At 48.3% G+C, this 25,707-nt stretch overlaps 1 long non-coding RNA gene across 1 annotated transcript in view; it reads right to left on the bottom strand.

The window, feature by feature from the left end:
- LOC138521329 (uncharacterized) overlaps positions 1-25,707 on the bottom strand; it is a 286,380-nt gene that overhangs the window by 228,103 nt on the left and 32,570 nt on the right. Inside the window, exon 2 of the long non-coding RNA XR_011283015.1 lies at positions 1,069-1,140. This is a non-coding gene — a long non-coding RNA (uncharacterized lncRNA). The remainder of the gene's footprint in view (positions 1-1,068; positions 1,141-25,707) is intronic.

Genomic DNA, 25,707 nt, shown 5'->3' with positions numbered 1-25,707 from the left:
GAACGGGTTTAACGGGTCCGCCTTCTTTAGCGGGTCCCGTTAACCCGTTCCACCTCACTTGTAATGAGGCCTTTGTCTTTTCTGCATGATATTGCAGTAATGAATGGTGTGTCCTGCTGAAACTAAGTTTTAAGCTCCTGTAAAATGCACAGTACTATTTTGAGGTTCTATGGTCTCTAGCCTCTGGCAAAGTGTGCATTCACTCTTTCAGGTGGGACATTTTCTTCTATTTGAGATGCATACGCCAAGTGGCCGGGGTGAGATCACTGATTCCCTTCTCCAAGAAGATAATGAATGCATTGTATTGCAGTTCAAATCTGCTATCCTGCGTTCACATGATTGATCTCAAAAGATTAATATACAGAGCTCAGCACCCTCTGGGTTGGAAATGAAACCCTGCAATTCAGGGTAGATTTCACTGTAATTTGGTGTGCAAACAAACCTCCTTCTTAAAAGTGCCAAATTGTTCTTTTAAGCGTTCTGAAATGTTGGACGGTGCTTTATGTGTAAGGTTGTTCTCTGTCTGTCTTTATGTAATTTTCATGATGCGGAAAAATAACATGGTCTGTAGGAGAAAAAAGCTAATTTAGAAACAGGATATTGAATCATTGTGTTTCACGCATGATTTCAAAAATCCAAGTGGACCGGTTAGGATGTAACATGAAGGAGGGGGGAGGAAAAGTATATTTTTCTGTAGTGTTTATGTGCAGTATTGACGTGCAGTACTCTAAGGTTGTATTTTCATATGTTCTGGACTCTCACCTATGGTTTGTGACGTGAACAAGAAGAAGCATGTATAGCAAGCTACGCACTGGATTGAAGCAGACTTCGGAGACATGCGCTCACTAATGGAACATGTCACTTGTCTAGCATGTCACAGCCAACATAGTCAGTACATTGCCATGTCGCAGGGGCACATCCAAGCATGGCCCTGGAAACAGCCATTCTTGAAGGGATAATGAACAAAGCTTTTTTCACTGATAATATTGTTTGTGGGTTGATGGTGCAGCATGTGGGAAGGTTATATGCCCAGGAAACACACAAAACAAGCTAATTATGGACAATTACCTGGAACATTCCTTTGCTGGGGCATTCATGTAGGGCAAGGGCTCAGGTGGGTTGGTGGCTGGGTCTGCAGACCTACAATTCAATTGAAAGATTACTTGAAGCATCTTCACAAACTCATGAACAAGGCTGAGTTGTTAGTTGGCATCAAATGGAAATGTTGATGTTAGTTTGCAAGGGCATTTTCTACTTGTCAATTGCCCATGTGCCAAAAATACTTCTAGGGATCATTAAACGGAATGGGGTTGCAATCATCATGCGATCCTGGACTCTTATGACTGAACTGTATAACACCTTCCCTAACTTCTGGCTTTAACCTAGGCAGGGCAACTACTGTAATTCATAAGAACTGTAAACATGTCATTATCATCACATGATTTGCCAAATAAATAAGAGATTATTAAAGCATTGTGTAGTGTATTCAGTTAGTGGTAATGTCCACGAACAGTGCTTCCAGTGATCATTACACACCCCCCCCACCTTCTGCATTGAACAGGAGGTCACATGTCACAAAATTAATTCAGTAGAAACAACCTACTATTCCCTTGCAATTTACAGTGCACAGTCACATACATGCCAACGTCCCCATTCCATTAAATAAAGTAGGACACTATAAATCTAGGATAACAAGTCCTTGAATGGAAAGACTGCAAGTTCAGGCTGCTTCAGCAGGTTACTCTCCCAACTCCACAATCCTTCAAACCTGTCACATCAATACATAACTTGCACCTATTGAAACAGAAGCCCCAGACCACCGTGGCTATACAAGTGGTTTCAGACGGACTGATTTCGGAGAGGTTTGCACCTAAAGTAGTGTCATTGTTTCCCCCACTGCAAAAATAAAGAAATTACATAATTCTGTGTTGTGATTGTGAAACAGAACAACTCTGTTTACAATACCTTAGGGTGCAGCAGTGGCGTGGTGTGAGATATGCGTGGGTGGTCATGCAGCATACAGCTGTCCCACATACGGCACTCACTAACCTCATCCATACTGGGTGTTACTATTCTTCGGTAGTGCACGTGCTGTATACACAATTTGCATGAAAGACTTTTTGATTCACTACACTGCCAGCTTCCAAATAGAGTCTTAGGGGGTCATTACGAGTTTGGAGGTAGCCATGGCGCTATTAGCGCCATGGCTGTCTCCAAACCTGGATCCGGGTTCGGTCTGGCTGAATGGGGACTTACCGGGTCATTCCGACCTTGGAGGACCCGGTAAGCCCCCATTCAGTAAACCATTCCCCATTCCCATTTGAGCCCCCATAGGGCTCAATGGGAATGTGGAAGGCGCTAATAATGGGCCTGCAAATTGTGGGCGCGTTATTAGCTCCAAGGTCTCTTAACGGGACCCGCATAGAACGGCTGGTCAGACCAGCAGTTCCTGCTGGGACCCGCTAAGGGACCTTGGAATAGGGCGGTAAGGGTTTACCAGCACCGGTATCCGTAAACCCTTACCGCCCAACTCGGAATGACCCCCTTATTCTGTGAAGCCTCACTTACAGGCAACCTTCAGTCAGACTGCCCAGAGACACCTCTGTTGTCTTTGGGGGTCATTCCGAGCAGGGCGGTAAGGGTTAACGATCACCGGTAACAAGACCGGTGCCGTTAAACCCTTACCGCCCTATTCCGAGTTCCCTTTGCGGGTTGGTACTTAATGCCTGCTTTTAGCAGGCGTTAAAAAACGAACCCGCAAAGTGACTTTGAAGGTAATTACGGCACCGTAATTTACGGTACCGTAATTACCTCCTTCCCAATTTCCATTGAGCCCTATCGGGGCAAAAATGGGAATGGGGAAGGGCCCTGGTGAAGGGGGAATTACCGGTCCCTCCAACCTTGGAATGGACCGGTAATTACTCCATTCACCAGGCCGGATTTGGAACGAGTTGGGAGGCAACCATGGAGCTAATAGCTCCATGGTTACCTCCAAACTCAGAATGAGGGCCTTTGTGTTGATATTGATACTGATAGTTCATTTGTATAGCACCTATTCACACATGTGTTTCGAAGCGCTTCAAGGCTTTGAAACACATGGGAGCAAGGGAAAATGCAATGGGCCTCATTACGAGGTTTGAGGTAGCCATGGTGCTATTAGCACCATGGCTACCTCTTACCGCATTCCGGGTCCGGGTTCTCGGAATAGGGACTTACCGGGTCATTCCAAACTTGGAGGACCCGGTAAATCCCCATTCTGAGAACCATTCACCATTCCCATTCGAGCCCCCATAGGGCTCAATCGGAATGGGGATGGAGCTAATAACGGGCCCATTAGTAGCGGCCCCGTTATTAGCTCCCTGGTCCCTTAGCGGGACCCGCTAAGGGACCTCGTAATGCGGCAGTAAGGGGTTAACGGCAACAGCACCCTTAACGTTGCTGTTAACCCCTTACCGCCGACCTCATAATGAAGCCCCATGACTATCGTACTAGGCCTGACGACATTTCTGGTAGTGTAGGGGAATGACAAAAGGTGAAGGAGAGGGGTTGGGGGAAGGAGAGGTAGAAAACAAGTGACTATTGTACTAGGCTTGACAGCATTATTGGTAGTGCTGGAGATTGACCAAAGGTGAGGGGTGGGGGTCGGGGGAGGGAGAGGAACAAATGGGTGAGGTTTGTGGGACAGACCCTTATGCTTCTCCTGCAGGTTTTTGTTCTCATTGCAGTTTGGCATGTGGAAGCCATCAGAGGGTTCTCTTGGTTTGGTTGTTCCCGGTTTGTAAATATTTTCTCTTTGATCATACTGCAGTGGCTATGTATTACATCACACAGATTATTGGCCTCTTAGTTCAAGTTGAGCTTCCTAGATCCTCATGTGGTATAGATTGGGACGAGGAAGATGTGATGAGAAGTTAATTGCCTGATTGTTTACCAGTTATCTTCATTACTCCAAGTCCTCATCTTCCTCATGCCAGACTGCTTCCCTCTCTCCCTTCCTGAGACTCAGGCCTTGAAATAAGATCTGGCTTGCGTAATGAATGATGAAGAGGGGCGGACCAGATATATTGTAGCCTGCACTTCGGTTGGGGGTGGAGATGCATAGGGGAATGAAACAAGGTAGTTCTGCCTTTATACTTGTTAAACAAAGGGTCTGTCTATGGATTACACCCCTTATGCTGTATAAACTGGTGCGAGGAAATGAGGACTTGGAGTAATGAAGATAAATGGCAAGTAATTGGGGCATTTCTCCATAAACTGCCTAAGTGTCATACCAATGTCTCATGAGTGCCCCGCCACATGCAGGAGAAAATACGATCACCCTCACACTTTACCAAAGTGGTTAGATAATGCAACAGTAGCAATGAACCAAGAGAAAGGAAGCATGTCAACACTTAGCTAGACGATGCATTAAGCCAACACTCATTAGCACCTTCACAAAATGAGGCGTCAGAGAGCACACCCCAGAATTCAGTGACTATTAACCGTGCCATGAGGCACAATAACAAAAGCACATAAGCATGCACATGGATGCCATTTGGGGCTAGCTAAGGGTAGCAGATCCTATCCGTGACAATGTTCTTGGTAACCCTGGCAGTGCCTCTGTGACCCTTGGCCTACTGGCACTCACGCTTAGATGACAAACAGTAATGTATTGCTCTCTGAAAAATCACTGTTTGCCTGAAATACATCACTTTGGTTTTGGCACTCTTAAAAGTGTGTTTAGTCCCATTCACCTTTCCAAAATTATGACCGCTTGTACAGTGGGAGCCAACGCCAAATTTTATTCCTCAAGTAGTGTATGTTTTGTTTCCATTTCCATAAGGAAATTAAACATCTTCCACAATAGCACTTGCTATAGCAATTTCATAACCATTTTTATGGGCATAGCTGTATTCCGATGTATACATTTTATTTGTCTCGTATGTTTGTGTGTGTGTGTCATCTCTGTGTTTGCTAGTTTGCTTAATGTGTGACCCTATACTGTAAACTATGCACTTTTGCACATGTAAGAAATGAACTTTTTCATGCAGACTCTAGCAATGAACGTGGATAGATCAGTGAAGTAAGTGATTACCTCTAGAGTGTGTGTTCTTCTTGTATCCCATCACAATAAGCATACTTGTATTGCCTAACAGGTTTTGATAAAGATTTCTTTTTTCAGATTCATTTAGAAAGCGGTTTGATGCTTTACATATCTGCTTTATTAAACACTAACAATTTTGTCTGCTCATGAACGAACACAATGCCAACATCTCATACAATGTTGAAGATATTTGCATTGAAAATGGTATGCAAATAATGATGGGATGGGAGGAGATGTGCTCTAATAGGTAAATTGGAGGCAATGGGGCTCAGTCTGTGTCGGGCGGTCTGGTAAAAAAGTACCGGTATCTGAGGATACTGGCACTTTACCGGACCGCCCGATTATGGTAGTGCAGGCTGGGCAGCTGGGTTACCTCCAGCTAAATGCTAAATGCTGGAGGTAAACCAGGCGGCCGACTTGCCAAAAATCCCTCGTTACCACCACCGGCATTGCCGGCGGCGGTAACATTGGCAAATCCCCTCATGGAGTCCTACGGGACTCCATGAATGGGGATTAACACCGCTCTACCGGCACCCGTAATCCAGCGACAAAGCCGCCTGACCAGGTGCCAGAAACGGTAACAGGCTTTACCGGTATCCTGGTGGCCCTATCCAATGTTTTTTCCCATTTGCATAAGGAAATCATCTTCCACAATAGCACTTGCTATAGCAATTTCATATCTTTATTTTGAGCATAACTGCATTCCAATGTACACATTTTCTGTGTCTCGGTATGTTTGTGTGTGTGTATATCATCTCTTTATCGCTAGTTTGCTTAATGTGTGACCCTATATTGTAAACTATGCACTTTTGTACATGCAAGAAATTAACTTTTTTTAACGCAGTCTCTAGCAATGAATGTGGATAGCTCAGTGAAATAAACGCGATTACCTCTAGAGTTTGTGTTCTGCTTCTATCGCATCACAATAAGCATACTTGTTTTGCCTAATAGGTTTTGATAAAGATTTATTTTTTCAAATTCATTTAGAAAGTGGTTTGTTGCTTTATATATCTACTTTATTAAACTCCAACAATATAAAATGTATAAGATAGTTGCATCGTAAATGGTATGCAAATAAAGATGGGATGGTAGGAGATGTACTCTAATAAGTAAAATGGAGACAATGGCTCTCATTATGAGGTCTGTGGTAACCTGCCGGTACCACCAGCGGGTTGCCGCAAATCCGGAAACACTGAATTTGCCGGTGACTTCCCGGTGCCACCGAGACATTACAAGTCCCTGTGGTGCGGGAAGTCAGACGACAGGTTTGGTAACTCCCCGTTTCCGTGGAGTTCCATAGGACTCCATGGGAGTGGGGAACGGAAGCACCGGCATCGTTGGTATCAGTGCTGGTGCTTCTGTGAAAAGTCTGCCTGCATGGGCCGTTGCACCTTGCAGGCCTGACTCTGCCAAGCGCAAGAGCCTCTGCAGGCAGACTCGTAGTGCGGCAGTGCGGGAACAAGGGTGCCGGTAAGTTTACCGGCACCCTTGTTCCCGGACTGCCACACTTGAATGATTATTATTAACCCCTTCAGTGCCAAGGACGAGTTATTTCATCCTTGACATTACCTCCGTAGTGCCAAGGATGAGGTAGCTCGTCCTTTTTAGCACTCTTTTTTGAGCGATCCCTGAAAAGCAGGCATCGCTCAAAACTGTAATCCAACCCCAGGGCCATGTGAGGGGGAGGTCCCCCCTTCCTGCCAGGGGGCTGGATTACATTCAGTTTCACATTGGCATGCGTAATGCACGCTGGTGTGAAACTGAAAGTAAATTCACAGCGGCAGCCATTTTCGGCTGCCGCGGTGAAGAGAGAAGGCTAGTGCCCTCTTCTCTCTGCCTCAATCTCCGGCTGTATTTCAAGCCGGAGATCGGGGCAAGTATCGTTGGAAAGGGGAGATTCTCCCCTTTCCAACGATACCTTGTGTGACAGCATTGCTGCTCACGGTTCGGGCGCAGGGCGTTCGATCCATGAGCAGCAATGGCCACTAGACACCAGGGATGTGTTACAGAGGTTGGGGAGGGGGACAGCTTACTAGGTAAGATTCTCCCTCCCCTTTCCAACAACACCCTGTTTGTAAGCATTGCTGCTCCCAGATCCGGCACAGGGCGCTCGATCCGGCGGCAGCAATGGCCTCTAGACACCAGGGATGTGTTACAGTGGTGGGGGCAGATTACTAGTTAAGCACCCCCTCGCCCCTGTGGCCCCAAAGCATGGCGCCACATTTATGGAAATCCATGGGGGCAGATGTGTGACCATCTGCCCCCAGGGGTGGGGGGCCAAAAAAAAAATCTGCACAAAAAAAAAAGGATGTGAAGGGGGAGGGGCGTGGGGACCGCTAGACACCAGGGATTTTTTTGTTTAGGGTGTCGTTGGAAAGGGGAGGTTCTCCCCTTTCCAACAAGACCCTTTTTGTAAGCATTGCTGCTCCCGGATCGGGCGCAGGGTGCTGGAATCGGGGGCAGCAATGCCACTAGACACCAGGGATGTCTTTTGAAGGTGGGGGACCAATGTGACCCTCTGCACCAAGGCAAGGTTGGTAAAAAAAAGAAAAAAATAGAAAATGGCAGGTTGCACTTTAGGGGGGGCTGAGGGGCACCCTACACTGCCGGGGAATTTTGTAATGTGAAGGGGGGTGCACCTCTCCACCCCCACAGCCCCCCAAAATGCGGTCCACCATTTTTTCCTTTGGTAACCCAACTCCCCTGGGTGCAGAGGGGCGCATTGGTGTGCCAATCTGGCCCCAGGGGGCCAAACCCTACTTCCGCATCCATTGGGGGGCCTTCCTGATGTTTTGGGGTGGGCTTCTCCCCTCACTCCAAATGGAGTGTGGGGGGGCACCTCAAATGCGTTTTAAGTGGGAGGCGGTGATGTTCAGTAGACCACCAGGGATGGCTTGCAATGGGGGGCATGCTTGAAAATTGATTTATTTTTGCTGGTGTGACCGTAGGTCACACATGTTTTTTGTTTTGTTTACAGCTTTTTCTATGCAGGGGAATACACAGAGGTCTGACTTGCGCAAAGCGGGCCAGAATTTATTACCCAGAATCCCCAACAAAGTGAATAAAAAAATGTGCCCCACCAGAAATCACACTTTTTCGGGGATTGTGGGTAATAAATTCTGGGCCGCTTTGCGCAAGTCAGACCTCTGTGCATTCCCACGGGTGTCCTCTTTTCAGAAATGCATGGTGGTCCGAGTTTTCCTTGGTGGCTTGCACATTAGTCAAAATCCTGCAATCCTGCTGTGTGAAAAGAGTTGGGGTTACCAGTGTTTTAGGCATCTGAGGTACCATTTTCATCAGGACACCTGTGGTAACATGGGACGATAGGCCATGTGTTGTTGGCGGCGTGTTTCGGTGGGTGAACCGAGTGAAATGTGCAGAAAATGTGTTTTTTTCACCACATTTTGGACTTTGCCGGTGTTTCTGGGTAATACATTCTGGGCCGATTGCACGAGTCAGACCTCTGCAGATTCCCACGGGTGTCCTCTTTTCGGAAATGCATGGGGTTCCCTGTTTTCCTTGGTGGCTTGGACACTTTAGGCCCATATCTGTATGGTGTGCCCGTCTGCCAAAAATGTGAAATTCAGCTCTCAGAACAGACTTGGGGTTAGGGGTCTTTTAGGCTTTCCCCTTGGGGCCCAGGTAGGTGCCTCGACTCATGTGAGGTACCGTTTTCATCGGGACACCTGTGGAACGCGGGATGGTAGGCCATGTGTTGTTGACGGCGTGTTTCGGTGGGTGAGCCGAGTGAAATGTGTGGAAAATGTTTTTTTTTTCTTCTAATTTTGGACTTTGCCAGGGTTTCTGGGTAATCAATTCTGGGCCGATTTGCGCAAGTCAAACCTCTGTGGATTCCCACAGGTGTCCTCTTTTCGGAAATGCAAGTGGTTCCCTGTTTTCCTTGGTGGCTTGGACACTCTAGGCCCAAATCTGTAGGGTGTGCGCATGAGCAGAATTGCTGAAATGGTGCTGTGCCGAAAGACTTTGGGTTACCCGTGTTTTAGGCTTTCCCCTTGGCGCCCAGGTAGGTGCACCCACACATGTGAGGTGCCGTTTTCATTGGGACACCTGTGGGAATTCGGGACGGTAGGCCATGTGTTGTTGGCGGCGTGTTTCGGTCGGTGAGCCGAGGGAAATTTGCGGAAAATGCGTTTATTTTGCCACATTTCAGACTTTGCTGGGGTTTCTGGGTAGTAAATCCTGGCCCGATTTGCGCAAGTCAGACCTCTGCGGATTCCCACAGGTGTCCTATTTTCGGAAATGCATGGGGTTCCATGTTTTCATTGGTGACTTCGACACCCTAGGCTCATATCTGTATGGTGTGCCCGTCTGGAATAATTGTGAAATTCAGCTGTCAGAACAGACTTGGGGATAGGGGTCTTTTAGGCTTTCCCCTTCGAGCCTAGGTAGGTGCACCCACACATGTGAGGTACTGTTTTCATCGGGATACCTCTGGGAATGCGGGACAGTAAGCCATGTGTTGTTGGCAGCGTGTTTCAGTGGGAGAACCGAGTGAAATGTGGGGAAAATGCATTTTTTTCGGCACATTTTCAGACTTTGCCAGGGTTACTGGGTAACAAATTCTGGGCCGATTTGCACAAGTCAGACCTCTGCGAATTCCCACGGGTTTCCTCTTTTCGGAAATGCATGGGGTTCCCTGTTTTCCTTGGTGGCTTGGACACCCTAGGCCCAAATCCGTAGGGTGTGTGCATGAGAAGAATTCCTGAAATGATGCTGTGCCGAAACACTTGGGGTTACCCGTGTTTTAGGCTTTCCCCTTGGTGCCCAGGTAGGTGAACCCACACATGTGTAGTACCATTTTCATCGGGACACCTGTGGGAACGTGGGACGGTAGGCCATGTGTTGTTGGCGGTGGGTGAGCCGAGTGAAATGTGCAGAAAATGTGTTTTTTTCACCACATTTTGGAATTTGCCGGTGTTTCTGGGTAATAAAGATTTGCGCAAGTCAGACCTCTGCAGATTCCCACAGGTGTCCTCTTTTTGGAAATGCATGGGGTTCCCTGTTTTCCTTGGTGGCTTGGACAGCCGAGGCCCATATCTCTATGGTGTGCCCGTCTGGAAAAATCGTGAAATTCAGATGTCGGAAAAGACTTGGGGTTAGGTGTGTGTTTGGCTTTCCCCTTGGCACCCAGGTAGGTGCACCCAAACATGTGAGATACTGTTTTCATCGGGACACATATGGGAACGCAGGAAGGTATGACATTTGTTGTGTTTGTGTGGTTTTCATAACGTTTTGACCCATTTGCTGGAGCCCTTTGTCACACAACCCTTTCATTTCAAAATGTGCCCTACATTTAGTCGCTGCTTTATGCACCATACACGTTTGTAACCTGCACGAGTCACCTACCCTTGAAAAGGTCTGCCTGTGCTCTTTCAAAAAATGTATGCTTGCCATTGGTTTACTTGATTTACACATGCTAAGTATGTCTGTTCAGGCCGTAAGCATAAAACTCCTGTGTACCATGGCTCAGTGTTTGGCTTGTGGTAATGCTTGTTTTGTGAAACACTACAAAAAATGTGTGCTTTCCTAACTGCAAGAGTCCGGGGGATATAGCAGAGCATTGTTTTTCTCAAAATTCATAGAAGCCATTGCCGTACCAAGCTAACCATGTCCACCACATTCCTTTTTTTCCGTAATTTTCCTGCTTTTCCCCCAATTTATGGCATTTTCCCCTACCTAGTTGTTGCCCGACCTACGCAAATCACCCCTTCCTGAACTTGGAATTTTGCCTACTTTTAAAAAATGTATGCCTTTCTGTTCTCCAATTCGGCTTTCCTACACTTTTCTTCCATTATGTCCATGCATGTCCAATTGGCAAAAATGGCCAAAATCGCCTACCTCTCACAAAACGGTTGATAACCACATCAAAATAATTTGTTTTTGTTTCCACTCAACCTGTTCTTGAAAGCCAGGAGGTTGGGGAATTCAGCACAGCAAACCACTTGTTCCAAGCTCCTATAAGGAAAAAACCACAGGCTTCTTTGTACATCATTTTTGCACTTTTTGGTTATTTTCTCTCACCACCCTACAGCAACCTAGGATTCCTTGGTGGCGTTACGACCGCCTACATGTGGGAAAAAAGGGGCCAAATTTGGCAGAGATATCTCATGTAACAAAAAAGTTACAAGGCATTGAATGGCCACATACCGAAATCATCAAAAGAGGCCTTGGCACTAGGGGGAAATACCCATGGCACTTAAAGGGTTAAAGAAGGTGCATTTTGAAGGACTTTTCATCCGTACAATTGTAGCTAATGCAAAGGGAGTTTGTATGTACTGCCATATGTATGAAAAATATGCAGACAATACAAGCTATATTTTAATATTGTGCGAGAAGAGGATATGGACAAATTCTTGAAAAGTGCAAGATCATTGAGATCAGCATCTAAACTCTGAAGATAATACAATGTATATTGTAGGTTATTTAGATTGAGTTAACTTTGTTGATAAGGCCTATTGCGATTATCAGTAAAAGTTACCCTGAGCACTTTTCCTTTTTACTTGTAGAGTTTTCGACATGTCCACGTGGCTGAAGGCAATTGACCACCAGAGCACCCTCCTCCGGCAACCAACCTGGCACCTCTGAAGGGTCACCGGGGCAGAGACAGGGGATGGGGTCCCCTGCTCCCAGTGTGACGGTAATCTGGAGTGTACCCTGGCTGTGATGCACCACCAGGCCGGGAGGCCCACATCGGGTACCAGGTGTTTGCAGTGATGCTGGTTACCCACACAGCCCATCTTGTAATACAGACCAACGTGTACTTGTCGGAGATCCAAACCAAAGCCTGTGGCACAATGAAGGTGAGGGCTGGTGTACACCGGCTGAGGTGGGATGCCATTGTGCACTCCATCAGCAACTCTCGCTCGCGCTGTTGGGAAGGTGGTGCATGAGCGAGTATGATAGGACCTGAGAGATGGTGCGGTATGCCTGTGCAGGGTGAAGCCAGAGGGTACTCTGGTGGAGGTCCATAGCGGTCCTGAGATGCAAATCATTTGTCCAACCTGGGTATAGGGGCAGATGACCAATAAAACCATCTAGTAGCTGGTTTCCACTGACATTTCACTCAGGATAGCTGGTGCTCGAATACCCCAGTTTGATCTGATGAGGCAAATGATTCAAGGTCTTGGGCCAAAACAATCTCAACATGATCTCATACTTGATATGGCTGAGGAGCCAATGGGGTGAAGCTACCACCTGTGGGATTATGACTGACTGCCCCTAAATCAGTATCCCCCCTAATCTGTGAGGGTGACACAGCACTGTGGAGCCTCGGTTGCCCTAAAATAGCCAGCCAGTGTGCCAGTGCATAGAGCTTGTTGCCTGAGGACTCGAGTGTGGACAGAAGGGGGCAACCTCTCCTGCCCGTACTGCACTACATGTGGGGTATGTGGTGCATAATCAGTTCTGATTCTGTTTCAGGGGATCGTAAGTAGCTTTGCAGCTACCTCACTATGATCTAGTTGAAATCTTCCCCTGAGGAATGGTTTTTTGAAAGGGGATGTCGCGGCACCGGTGCCACAAGGGTCGCTATCCTTCCTCCTCTGGCTGTGCCACAGTGTAAATGGATGATTCCCGCCCACCCTGGGTGATCATGTGGGGATGTGGGCTGGGCGGTGAGCGCTCTTCTCCCTTTCCGGTGAGCCTAGCAAACAAGAGCCAGCGGCACAGTGGCAGGACCCAGTCCGTGGGTGTCAGGGAAGAGAGGCTGGTCCTTGGTTGCAGATGGCAGCTTAAACCCCGGACCCTGGATGGTGGCCTTAAGGCAGGCACAACCCTTTGACCGCACAGCCATGTGGTCGGTGAGGACTGTCCCAGCCCAACTGGTCCTTCGGCTGGGTCCAACTAGCCATGTGGCTGCAGCGCTCGGACCAGGTAGCCTGAGTCACAGCTGGCATTTGTGTGTGACCAGGCTCCATAATAGTAGGTGTGAAGTTTCTCCCTGTGAAGTGGACGTGTGTCACGGGAGATGGGCGGGCTCCTCCACTCTCGGAATGAGGCCCCCGATCAGGTAGGGACCAACAGGCCTGGCCTAAGAGGGAGAGGCTAAGCAAGCCCAACAGCTGAAGGCCCAGGTGGGAGCCAGGGTCCAGTAGGTTTCCCAGGGAAGTGCTACTGGGGCTGTGCCAAGTGGTGAGGGGACCCCGGACTCTCTAAAGGCCGTGGCTTAAAAGGGTCCCAGCCAGAGTCCTGTACATCCAGAGGTGCCGACCCAGCCATTGTGTACCAGCCTTCGATGCAGTTCGGCAGCCACATAACTCAGCATTGGTCCTCAGGGGGGTGCCTGCGCACTCTGGAGGGAAAATCTCAAAGGTATAGAGGGCAGGGCCCTGGACAGCCAGGAGTGCAACCCCACATGTGGGTGCCACTGGGTGGACCATAACTGTTAAGTTTCCTTGTTCCTTCAAGGACACCTAAAGGCAGTCAACTTAATTTGTTTCATGTACTTCATATCTATGCGTGCTGACAAGGTGATTTAGCAAGCCCTGATGAAGATGGGAGCCAGGTGAGTCCTTAGGTGCAGTTACTGCATGTCACTCAGGGGAGGATGTGGTACAGTGGTATTGTGTGTGGGGATATCTTCACTGTGTTTATGATTTTGTGCCTGTGACAAGGATACTGTTATTTCCACTTGCTTTGGCTCTCCAGGTGGTTTGTGCACTTGATGATATGGATGGGGTGGTGTTGTCATTTTTGCGTTAGGGGGCATACACAGCTTTCCTCTCCCAGATGCAAATTCTAAGGGTGTTGTTATGGCCAAGCTGGCCCTATTCCATCATTGAAAGGCATCAGGGATATGGCTTCACTGGCTGCACAGAAAAATCTCAGGAGGACCCAATTCTAAATGCTTTAGGATCTGTCAACAATACATCTAATACGGTTTATAGACATAATTTCGAAATCAAAAATTTCGAAAGTCAAAAAGTCGAAAAAAAATGTCGAAAAAAATGTCGAATTTATTTTTTATGACGTTTTTTTTTCGAAATGGGGGGGTTGGGGGGGGTTCCCCCCCAACCCCTGTTTTTTCTTATTTTTTTTATATAAACTAGAGCCCAAAAAAAAAATATTGAAAAAAAAATAATTCGACTTTTTTTTCGACATTTTTGATTCGACATTTTTGACATTCGAAATTTTGTATTCGATATTATGACTGGACACCATCTAATACCACTCAAAGGGGACAGATCAGGTTGAATAAATATTTAAGACTGACCCTCGGACAGTGACAGTTTTTTATGTTGTTCTGTTCATCTATGGCCCAAAAGAGGTCCAAGATATGTAGAAAATACGCAGAGTTGTAGTAATTAATGGATGAAAGCCAATTTCTGTGTACCAAGAAAAGTAATAATAACTGCAGCTTGTCCACAGCAGATTATTCTTGACTCCTTATTCTATCTGTTCGTAGATAAGCGGCTCGCCACCGGCTCCTAGGTGCAGGGGCAGGGATTGAGGGACAGATAGAGGTGTGTTTTGTCCCTTTTGCCTGATCCTTTTCAGGCGCTGTGTGTCTTGGTACAAATAACAAGGTTTGACTGAGCTAGGTCTGTGTAACGTGTGAATGATGTGTAAGTAGGTCTATTCACCGTGTGCACCCCACAGGGGCTACAGTTCAGGTGAAGTATCTTTGTACCGCCTGATTCCGCATGTCCTGTCCCTGTGCACTTTGGCGTACTGTAGGAATGGGTGATATCTGTGGCTGAGGGCAGTGTCCCTGCTGCAGCTCCACTGCTATGCCACAACGTGTAGCAATATTTTGCAGGCTCTTCAGGCCTTTCAGCAACATCTCAAGGGTCGAATGGTGCAGGTCCTCACAGAGAGCACCACGGCCATGTTCTATATGAACAAGCAAGGAGGCACACACTCTCTAAGTCCATGCTATCCCAAAAAATATGGAAGTGGGCACACAAGCGGAAAATGTTCCTAACATCTCAACATGTTCCAGGGGAACTCAATTCTTTGGCAGACACTCTAAGCAGACACCGCCTACCAGAAGAACATGAGTGGCAACTCAACAGATATCCTAGACAGAATATTCTCACTATGGGGCCACCCTCCCCAATAGACTTGTTCAACACAGACCTAAACGCACAATGCCCAGACTTTGCGTCCAGGTTTCTCCAACTAGGGGCCAAGGTGAACACCCTGTGGATGAACTGGTCAGGGAAATGTGATTATGCTTTTCCCCCCAATACCACTCCTGAGCAAGATGGTGCACAAGATGCACCAGGAACAAGTAATTCTGATCCTGTTTGCTCCTATGTTGGTGAGACAGCCTTGGTTGCCACACCCATCTTCAACACCAGATTCCTAGCGAAACTCATTGACCTGACTGCATACTCCCAGCTGAACTACTTTGTAGAATCCAACAATCTCCTTGACCCCGTACAATCAGGCTTCAGACCTTGTTATGGAACAGAAACCACTCTGATCTCAATCTGGGATGATCTCAAGATCACAGGAGACTCAGAGGGTTGTGCAGCGCTGATAATCCTTGACCTCTCTGCAATCTTTGACACAGTTAACCATTCAGTCCTTCTTGACCACCTCCACTCCCTAGGAATCCGTGGCTCGGCAATCAAAGGGATTGCCTCTTTCCTCAGCAACAGGAAACAAAACGTCTTCTTCTACCCTTTTGTCTCAACTGCTCACTCCATAAACACTGGAGTACCCCAAGGCACATGTATCTCTGCTCTCCTCTTCAAGCTCTATCTGGCCAGTTTACCAGGAATCATTCATGCACGCATCCTCTCCATTCACAACTACGCTGACGATACCCAAATTATGCCAAGAATCCCCAAGACAAGCACCTTCCCTCGTCCTGACCTTGAAGCTTGGCTGCGTCATATTGACCAATGGATGACATGTAACCACCTCGTTCTGAACCCTGATAAAACTGATATCATGGTGTGCTGCAATACCGCCCTTCTCCCACAAGCTCTCCCATGGCCACCCTCCATCAGTCCACCACCCTCTCTCTCCAATATAGTCAAAAACCTAGGCTGCACTATGGACTCAGGCCTAACCCTCTCCCGTCAGATCAATAATGTTTCAAAATGCTGTCACTATCCCCTCAAACTTCTAAGGCACATTTTTCCTTACCTCCCCTACCCCAACGGACTCGCAGCTGTTAATGTCTATTGTCATGTCGCGATGGGACTATGCCAACTCCTATACCTGGGAGCACCGGCATACCAACTAAAAAAACTACAAAGAGCCCAAAATGCTGTTGCCAAACTCCTCCTCGCCCTGGGACACAGAGCCACATTTAAGACCCTATGCATTACCCACCAAGCAGTGCATAAAACCAGCCCAACGTACCTCCAAGAGAAGATAAAACCATACTCGCATCACGCACCCTAAGATCAAGCACTGCCCTCTTCATGGTGATTCCAACCTCTAATTCTGCCAGGATCGGAGGATCTGCTTTTTCAACCTTGGCCCCAACTCTGTGGAACTAACTTCACCCCACATATTCGACACACCCATTACAACAGGCCTTCCTCAAAGTTCTAAAAACCTGGCTCTTTCCGTAATGATGATTATGACCATTTAAGACTGCCGAGACCTTGCAACCTGATAACAAATGTTCAAAGAGACCCGAGCAATAACGCCACTGAATGCGGCTATTAAGTTACGAATACATTTTGCAGCAATCGCAAACGCGGACCTGAAATCCGGAACAGCAAGCTCGTTAGATCAATCCTCCTCCCAGCCACTCACCTCTCATATCAAGACGCTCACTCTCTACTCTACACCAACACACAATTAGAGCGCAGCTACACCCCTCGATCACTGTTGGCCTAGCTGCTCACGTACGAACAATACTTCATGAACACCTCAACACACTGAGAAAAAACACAGCTAGACCCCTTGAAATCGGCCTAGCTGCACACATAAGCGTCCTACACAGGCCTAACGCAGCCTGAACCCAGTCCTGGTGACCATCCTCCAGACTGCACACATTCAACTGATATCAAATACCACCTCACCTAATGCTAGAATACAGCTACCATCAGGCAATTACTCCAGCTGCAAACATAATCAGTGCACCCAAGCACCTTATGACACCCTACTCTCGCGACTAACCTGAACTACAGTTCCAGAGGACGTTCAAACTACCAGCGCTTTGAGGTCATACCAATGATATATAGAGTGCTATATAAATGCCAAATAACATAACATAACACAACGTACCATGATGATCTTACATACCACAGGCGGTGCATATAGCAATCCACCACCTGAGCGGTCAAGGGTGCCGAAGCGTGATTTAAGTCCCTCGAACATGCGCTCCTCTATGCCCCTAGCGGCAATGTCTGCTGTATTGTAGCTTACCTCACCAGGAATTGCTGGATTCCTCCTGGGTGTGAGCAGGAATGGTAAGCGTGGGTAGCCACTGTCCCCTGAAAAAGTGGAAAATATTTTTGTTGGCACTGGTTTCATTGCTTTTTTCTCTCTGTGTCATGTGACTGCTTGTATGTGTGTAATAGTTGATAGTAACACAGCAGCCAAGTGTTTCCAAAAGTTTGTGATTCAAGGGCCTGTTATATCGAGGAATGATGTAGGATGTAGCTGTCATGCGTGCATCCTGGGTAATTTGCATTGACTTGCATAATGTGGCACTTTGTATCACAGATGAACTGCACTTTAATGGAGTGACAAAGTTTCCTGTTGCCGAAGATATGCTCGATCTCTCGGAGGGGTCAAGGGTCGCTGGAGCGCTACATGGGTGCAGTCGATGGCTCCCAGGACCCATGAAAACTGCAATGCCATAAAACTCCTGCCACACTCTCTGCCTTGTCTGTATTGTGCATTGCATGTATATGTGCCTATGCACACGTGCTATTATGCAGTGCAATACCTGGTGCAGGAACCAGGATTGCCTGGGCTGCGATATGCCACCAACAATGGCTGAGGTGAGCTGGAAAGATCCTGTTGCCAGGAAATGTCATTGTCCCACTCTCTGACCAGGTCATGAATGACATGAGGAGGGAACCTGTATCTTGCATACACCTCCTCGCCTGGCATTCCAAATAATGATGTTTGAGGGTGAAAGATGTGGGCCCTTTTCCTAATCCTCCCCCTCCTTCTTGCATGATGTATGATCACTGCTACTGAAGCGGGGCCCGACATTGTGGAAGTCCTATTTTGAAATGGTTTGCATTGTATTATGTGGCGGTAAGACCACGAGATGTGTGTTCTCCTTTGAAGTCGGGGCAATTGCGCTATGAAATCCATGAATAGGGTTTTGTTTTCATTTGACAGGGCGTGTTTGTTGTTTGAATGGTGCATCCCTCAACACGCCCATGTTATTCCTCGTTCTTCCTCCGTTTGCGTATGGAATGGGGAATATGCATGTTCCATCCCTGTTTCTTTCTTTTTGCGAGCCTTTCCCACACTCTGCGCTGTGTATTTTGCAAAGCATTGATGCACATCGCAAAGTAGTAAGGACCAGCGCAAAGTCTGATCCATGAATCAGCAACATAAGATTTGCGCTGAAGAAAGTGTGCTTTTTCCCTTTGCGCAGAACAAAACTTACTGTGAATTAGTCTATAAATGTTTTCTGTGTCGATACTCTTGAAAGAATTAAATATTGGGGCACAATTCTGTTCTTGGAAATCAGTGTATTTTTCACTGATATCTAGACATCCTTGCCTTCCCTTTCATCCACTTTCATAATTCACCCTAATCCTTCTCCTCTCGCTTGTTCAGTGGTCGAAGTGTATGAAGAGAAGTAGTGGAACTATGTTTCCTGTTGGCCTGCCCCAGCTCCCCACAAATCCCATTGGCGTCCCCCTACCACACTCAGTCCAAATCCCCAAACACACACGCCTCCTCTTTAAGGGAACGTTCAGTGCAGTGCACTGAATTGCAAGTTTCAATTTCTTCCTGCACTTTTATTTTATAACTAATCCACTCCGGAATACTTTCTTTTAAAATTAAAAATAAAGGAACGCTAAACCACAATTAAAAAAAACTAGAGGAGCACCGCTGCAACCGCTCCCACCCATCCACTTCGAGCACTGCCCTTGTTTAGATAGACCGTGGTGGGATCTAAGTAATTACTTTTTGGCGCCCTCTTTTTTCCAGGCGCAAGTGAAAGTCTGATGTCATTTGCTAGCAGCTCTTGCATGCTCTGATTACTTACCGGTAATCTTCATTACTCCTAGTCCTACTCTTCCTCGTCACAGTACTTACTTCATGAGGCCCCTGCCTCCGACACAGGACCTTCTTCTATTTCTTTAAATTCCTATAACTCCTCCCCCACATCCACGTCACTCAGTTTCATATTACCAAGCCAGAGCATGGGACCTTCCCCGCAGGGAGGGTGAGGAGGGTCGTCAGTACTGTGACGAGGAAGAGTAGGACTAGGAGTAATGAAGATTACCGGTAAGTAATCAGAGCGTTACCTCCACGTCCACTCTTCCTCGTCCCAGTACTTACTTCATGAGGTATACCAAAGCAGCAACGGGGAAAAGGTCCCAATGAGAAACAGAGCTAAAAACAGTGCAGCAAACACACCCACAATAACTCTTAATTCACATCCCCACAGATAAAACTCCAACCACGAAGGAACCAACCCCCCCGAGTGGGAGAAACTCAACCCATAGCGGTTGATGGAAATCCCTAGACCAGCCAAGGCGGCAGCCATACAAATCTCTTGCAGAGAAAAACCCTCCTTGCATCGGCCCAGGAAGCCGCCAAACCCCTGGCGGACCGCCCCTGATCGTGCGCAGGCACAGGCAGGCCAAAAGCCATATAGGCACTGGGATCACAACCCGGAACCATCGGAAAATGGAAACCACAGATGCGTTTTGCCCAGCCCCAGCCGGACCACAAGCAATCAGAAGACTATCAGATTGGTGGGAAAAAGCAAACCTAGCCAAATACTCCAACACGTCCCGCCGGACATAATGTTAAGCCAAGCCACCTCCTCATGCATTCTCGGATCATAAAAGAAGTCAGGGAGAACCAGATCCTGAGAGGTATGAAAACCGAGATACAACTTAACGGAGGAACTTCGGACCACACCTCAGCAGCACCGAGTCTGGCAGCACCCTCAAGAAAGGAGGGTGACATAAGAGCACCACAATCTCCCCAAGCCTACGGGCAGAAGCGAAGGCAATAAGAAAAGCAGATTTCAGTGTAAGATGTTTGATATCAATCTCGGAAAAGGGCTCAAAAGGAGGCCCTTGAAGGAACCGTAATACAAGAGGGAGATCCCAAGGGGGAAGCCCTTTATCAGAACACCTTCAGAGTGGAGGGTCTAAGAGCATCCATTATGTACTCAACTACAGGATCTGAGAACCCCTGAGATGTCAACCTAGACTGAGCAATAGCCACACTGCCCATTGCATCCAGTGGAATTCCAACCGCAGATCCCCTTGAAGGGGACACGGCCACCTTGGAATCAGCCAAGGTTCCTAGGACCGAAGCTCCAACAGAGAGGGGAGCCAACTCCGGCGGGACCAGAACTGAGCTAACAACAACACAGTCACCCTGGACACTCTGATGCGCCAAACTACACGGGGCAGAAGGGGAATAGGCGGAAAGGCATAAAGGAAGACCCCAAGGCCACTGTACAGAGAGGGCATCCATTCCCCAATCCCCCCGGCCTGAAACCGAGAGCAGAAGAGGCGAACTTCTGCTGAGACCGGGGATGCAAACAGGTCTAGAACCGGGGACCCTAATCTGATACAGGTCACTGCAAAGACCTGTGCCAACAGGACCAGTTCCGCCGAGGAGTGAAAACCGGCATCTGAGAAGATCCGCTTGAACATTGCCCACCCTTCTGATACGCGAGGCCACCAGAGACACCAGATGAGATTTCTCCCAGGTGCCTATCAGCGCTGCCAGAGCATTCAAGGAACAGCCGGAACCCCTTTTGCAGTTGACATATGCCAAGGCCGTCGTATTGTCCGATCGGATCAAAACCGCCGACCGTCCAGCAACTCCTTGTAGTACACCAGAGCTTGGACAATGGCACAACTCTTGCCAATTGGATGATCGCCGGCTCTCCCCAGATCTCACAACCCTTGAGCTGAGAGGACCCCCAATGTAGACCCTTTCTGCTGGCGTTGGTAGTAAGAGAGGCCACAGGAGGATGGACCATGCACACCTCAGCCTGTAGACCTGAAACCCCCCGCCACCACAGCAGGGAGACTCGCAGCGCTGGGGACACCGAAAACACAACTACGAAAGCCGAGACGTCGGAAACCAGTGGGAGAGAGAATAAGACACCAGGGGACATAACCGAAGACGGGCTCAAGGAACCGAAAAAAACGCAAGACGCCACATGCCCCGTAATTTCAGCAACAGGCGAGCCGAGACACACTGCCTTCTGAGAACCCAGCCCAGACCAGCCAGCAAGCGCCCCCCTCTGCACAACATCCAGAGTACACTCTCCCCAGACATCCGGACAAGCAGTGCAGGGTCTTGAGACCAATAAGCAGTTGACACATCCTAGAAGGCATAGGGACCAGGAACACCCGCAAGTAGAAAACTTGACCCTGAACAGGGAGAGGAACGGGCAAGACGGTAACCCACAACAATCCTTCCTAGAGAACGGATCCCATGGCCAACTACTTGGACCGTGAGCTGGGTACCAAAGTCCTAACCATGCAAACCTGGACAGGAGGAGACAGGAACTGCAACCGATACCCCCCTCTGGGAGGAGCCCATTACCCAGGAAGCCGAACCCCACCAGTCCCATACACCTCAGAGAAGATAGAGACGAGGAGCCAGGGAAAACCGCCAGTCACTGCACTTGCACCAGAGGAAAATCACAGGACGTTGAAGCATGCCTGCGCCACAATATAACAGCATGCTTGTCAGCCCACAAAAAGATCCGACTTATCAAAAGGAAGATACAGGACAGCCCAGAAGTCCAGCAGACCAGGGCCCCCCCCAGCCGACAGAGGAGCCACCAGGCTGGCGTCAAAGGGCAGAATACTGTCACAAAGCAGGGCAAAGCAATCCATCCCGGATAGCAGACATCAAAGGCAACCCCCCACCTAGGGTATTCCTACACTGGAAAAACCCACTGAAGTGACATCCCCCTCCACAGGCACCAGGGGCTCTGAGAACCCCTCTAAGCACAGACATGTGCCATATCACTTCCCACAAGTCTGAGAGGAGGCGTGAAAGCAACACGTCAGCACCGGAGGACCTAGGCCCTAAAAGAAGAGACACTGGGAACCCTCTGAATGGCCATTACTTCCATGATGCATTTTCTATAATTCCATGCCGGACAAGGGAAAAGAAAATCATCTCCTTTGACCTTCCCTGGTGCAGTTCAGAGGAAGAGGACAAGGAGTCTGCGTCCATAGCTAGCACAGACGCAAACACACCACTAACTCGCCACATTACTGAGAGGTGGCTTGAGCCCTGTATCCAGTAGCTGGTAGCCCAAGCTCTAAATTGTTCCAATGCGTCGGTCTAGGAAGGATGAAATGCCGAGTCAGCACCGCAGAGACTCGAACCCAAAGTGTAGACTATGCCAGGCCGGTACCCTTCAGGCCGCTTGCAGACACGTCCAAATATGCGCCATTTTCACAGGCTGCACGCAAAGAATGCAGCCAACATCCGGTGCATCCTGGGCTGCGTGTGTCTGAGGAGCGGGTAGTATGTGACATGCCTGTGACAGAACAGAGCCCCAGCACTTTCAAAGACTCTCTGCCACTGTCACCCCACGACAAGAAGCAGAGAGGCCACACAACAAAAGGGAAGGCTAGCCCATACTGCCAAGTGCTTGCCATCATTTCCAACAAAGATGTGTACACAAAGCATGAGGAAACGGCATGTTGAAGGAGTCAAGATGGCCATACCAGCAGGAGAGGGGAAAAATATCAAGCACAGTCCTCCCCTTTCCTTACCTTCCCCCAGAGAATGCAGCTAACATCCGGTGCATCCTGTGCTGTGTGTGTCTGAGGAGCGGGTGGTATGTGACATGCCTGCGACAGAACAGAGCCCCCGCACTTTCAAAGACTCTCTGCCACTGTCACCCCACGACAAGAAGCAGAGAGGCCACACAACAAAGGGGAAGGCTAGCCCCTACTGCCAAGTGCTTGCCATCATTTCCAATAAAGATGTGTACACAGAGCACGAGGAAAAGGCCTGTCGAATCAAGATGGCCAAAACAGGAGGAGAGGGGAAAAACATCAAGCCCAGTCCTCCCCTCTCCTTACCTTCCCCCGGGCCATGCAGGACCCGGGACACAATGCTCACGCAGCGGTCCGGAGCCCAGCAAAGAACCGAGCGAGGCAATCCCGCTCAACTGTGACCCCAAGCCCCGCAGGTGGCCCAGGAGCAGCGCCGCACCTGTGGGAGCCGAGGGCCCCGCCACACACACCCCCCCAGGGGGCCAGCAATCGGTGCTCCCCGGTGCCCCGCACCGGGAAGAAAAAGTCCAACCTGCCGGAGGCAGGAAAAATTAAACTGAGTGACGTGGTTGTGGGGGAGGAGTTATAGGAATTTAAAGAAATAGAAGAAGGTCCTGTGTCGGAGGCAGGGGCCTCATGAAGTAAGTAAAGTACTGGGACGACGAAGAGTGGACGTGGAGGTATGCACGCAAGTGAAAGTCTGATGTCATTTGCTAGCAGCTCTTGCATGCATATCCGCGAGGTACCTTTGTCAAGTAATTACTGCTTTTCCACAGATATCATTTCACTTGGCTTTAGAGAAGAAACAAAATGACAACATGACGATCTCTGGGCACTGCGTCCGCTGTGTGTCTTGCTACTATTCTCAAGCCCACTGAATGCTCCATACATTAGAGTTACTGGGCTTCATCAGGAGTTTGGGTGGTATCCTGGTGGTAACTGCACTGGGTTACCACCCATTGCTGTTAGTATTACTGCAACTCGGTCCGGCGCGAGTTGCAGTAGTGCTGTTAATCCCCATTTATTCGGAGTCTACGGGGCTTTTCGGTGCTATTACCACAAGCAGTAATAGAGCTGGTGGTAATAACACCAAAAATGGGAGGAAGTAGGAGGTTTTTACCTCCAGCAAAAAGCAAACTCAGGATTGGACGGAGCAATAATGTGGCTCCTGTGCACAGGCATTGGCAAACTTTAGAAAGGTATGCTAATCGGTCATATGCAGAGAATGAGAGCATATATTGAACATCCTAACCAAAGACCATAGAATGTCAGTTGTTGCTTGGAAAGAGTGATGAAAGATATTCTGGACAAAAGAAGTGTAAATTATGTTTTGGTCAGTAAAGATCATGCTTGCTCTTTTAAAAATAAAAATATTGCGTTAATGACCTATGATCCAACCGACCTTTAAACTAAAAATACCACACTTGTATGAAGAAGCAAGAAACAAGTCCACATACCTCGATGTGAGCAGTGAATCAATTATAGGTTCCATTTAGGCAGGGTAGTAGATCTCAGTCGCAAAGCGCTTGTCTTCGAAGCAAGATGACGCAGTGCAGCACAGCTTTGAATCCCGGGTCCGTGCTTAGAAACCTTTTCGTATTAAGTGCGTTATAACTAACCAATTATATTTCATGTATTTACAAAAATGATCTGTTCAACTATTTCACAACATTTTTTGAAAGTGACTGTTATATAAAAAGTGTTCATGTGATAAAGAAACTGACAGAACTTGTCATCGATATTTATAATGTTGGATGAAACACGATGTACACTTTGGTCCTCATTACGAGTTTGGCGGTATTTCAACAGTAAATCTGTCGGAATGCAGCCAAATGGAATTACCGTTACTGCCACTTGGTCCTGGTGGATGTACCACATGATCACAAGTGGTGGTAGGTGGTGTTAGTGCCCATTTATTGGATTCCATAGGCCTCTGTGGGGATTTCGGCAGAATTACCGCTAGTGGTAATTCTGCCGATTTTTCTGATTTTGGCAGTAAAAGCAGCAGATTTACCTCCAGCTTTTTGGTGGAGGTGAATCCTCCATTTCACTACCAAACTTGTAGTACGGCAGTGCAGTAATGCAGCGGTAACAGAATTACTGCTCTGTTACCTCCATTTTTTACTTGCTTGTAATGAGGCCCAATTTGTCTTGTTATGATGTCCAGCATCTCGGCGGGCCACTGTCCACACATCTCAGGCCGATTCATGGAATTCCTCACAAAAGTGTCGCACGCGGCTGGTGCACAGCGTGCCCGTGCGAATGTCTGCGCCAGCCACGTGTGATAAAATCAATTTCCGCACACAGCGTATTCATGGATTCTCGCCTCCAAAAGCAGACGTGGCGCAGAGTGGCGCAGCGACCCTGCAGCAGCGCCAGTTACGCCCCCAAGAACGCCCTCGCGCAAGGAAAAGCCATAAAGATCGCAAAACCATCGCAAAGGGCTGCGCCAACCCTGTACCAGTTTACCGGACTGGCAAACAGCAAACGCAAAGCGGGGAACGTGTATTACGGGTTTCGGGAACACGCGTGCGCGAGAAGTCTCACACACGATCTGGCCTGGGGGAGCGTGTGCGTGTATTTCAGAGGTGCGCGAGAAGTTCCACACGCGATCGGGCCTGGGGGAGCGTGTGCGTGTATTTCAGGGGTGCGCGAGAAGTTCCACACGCGTTTGGCCTGGGCGCGTGTATTCCAGAGGTGCGCGAGAAGTTCCACACGCGATGG

This window comes from Ambystoma mexicanum, chromosome 1q, assembly GCF_040938575.1.
Source record: "Ambystoma mexicanum isolate Mex_15411 chromosome 1q, UKY_AmexF1_1, whole genome shotgun sequence".
Classification (NCBI taxonomy): domain Eukaryota; kingdom Metazoa; phylum Chordata; class Amphibia; order Caudata; family Ambystomatidae; genus Ambystoma; species Ambystoma mexicanum.
The sequence above is the reverse complement of the archived record's forward strand: the minus strand, read 5'-3'. Positions and strand labels throughout refer to the sequence as shown.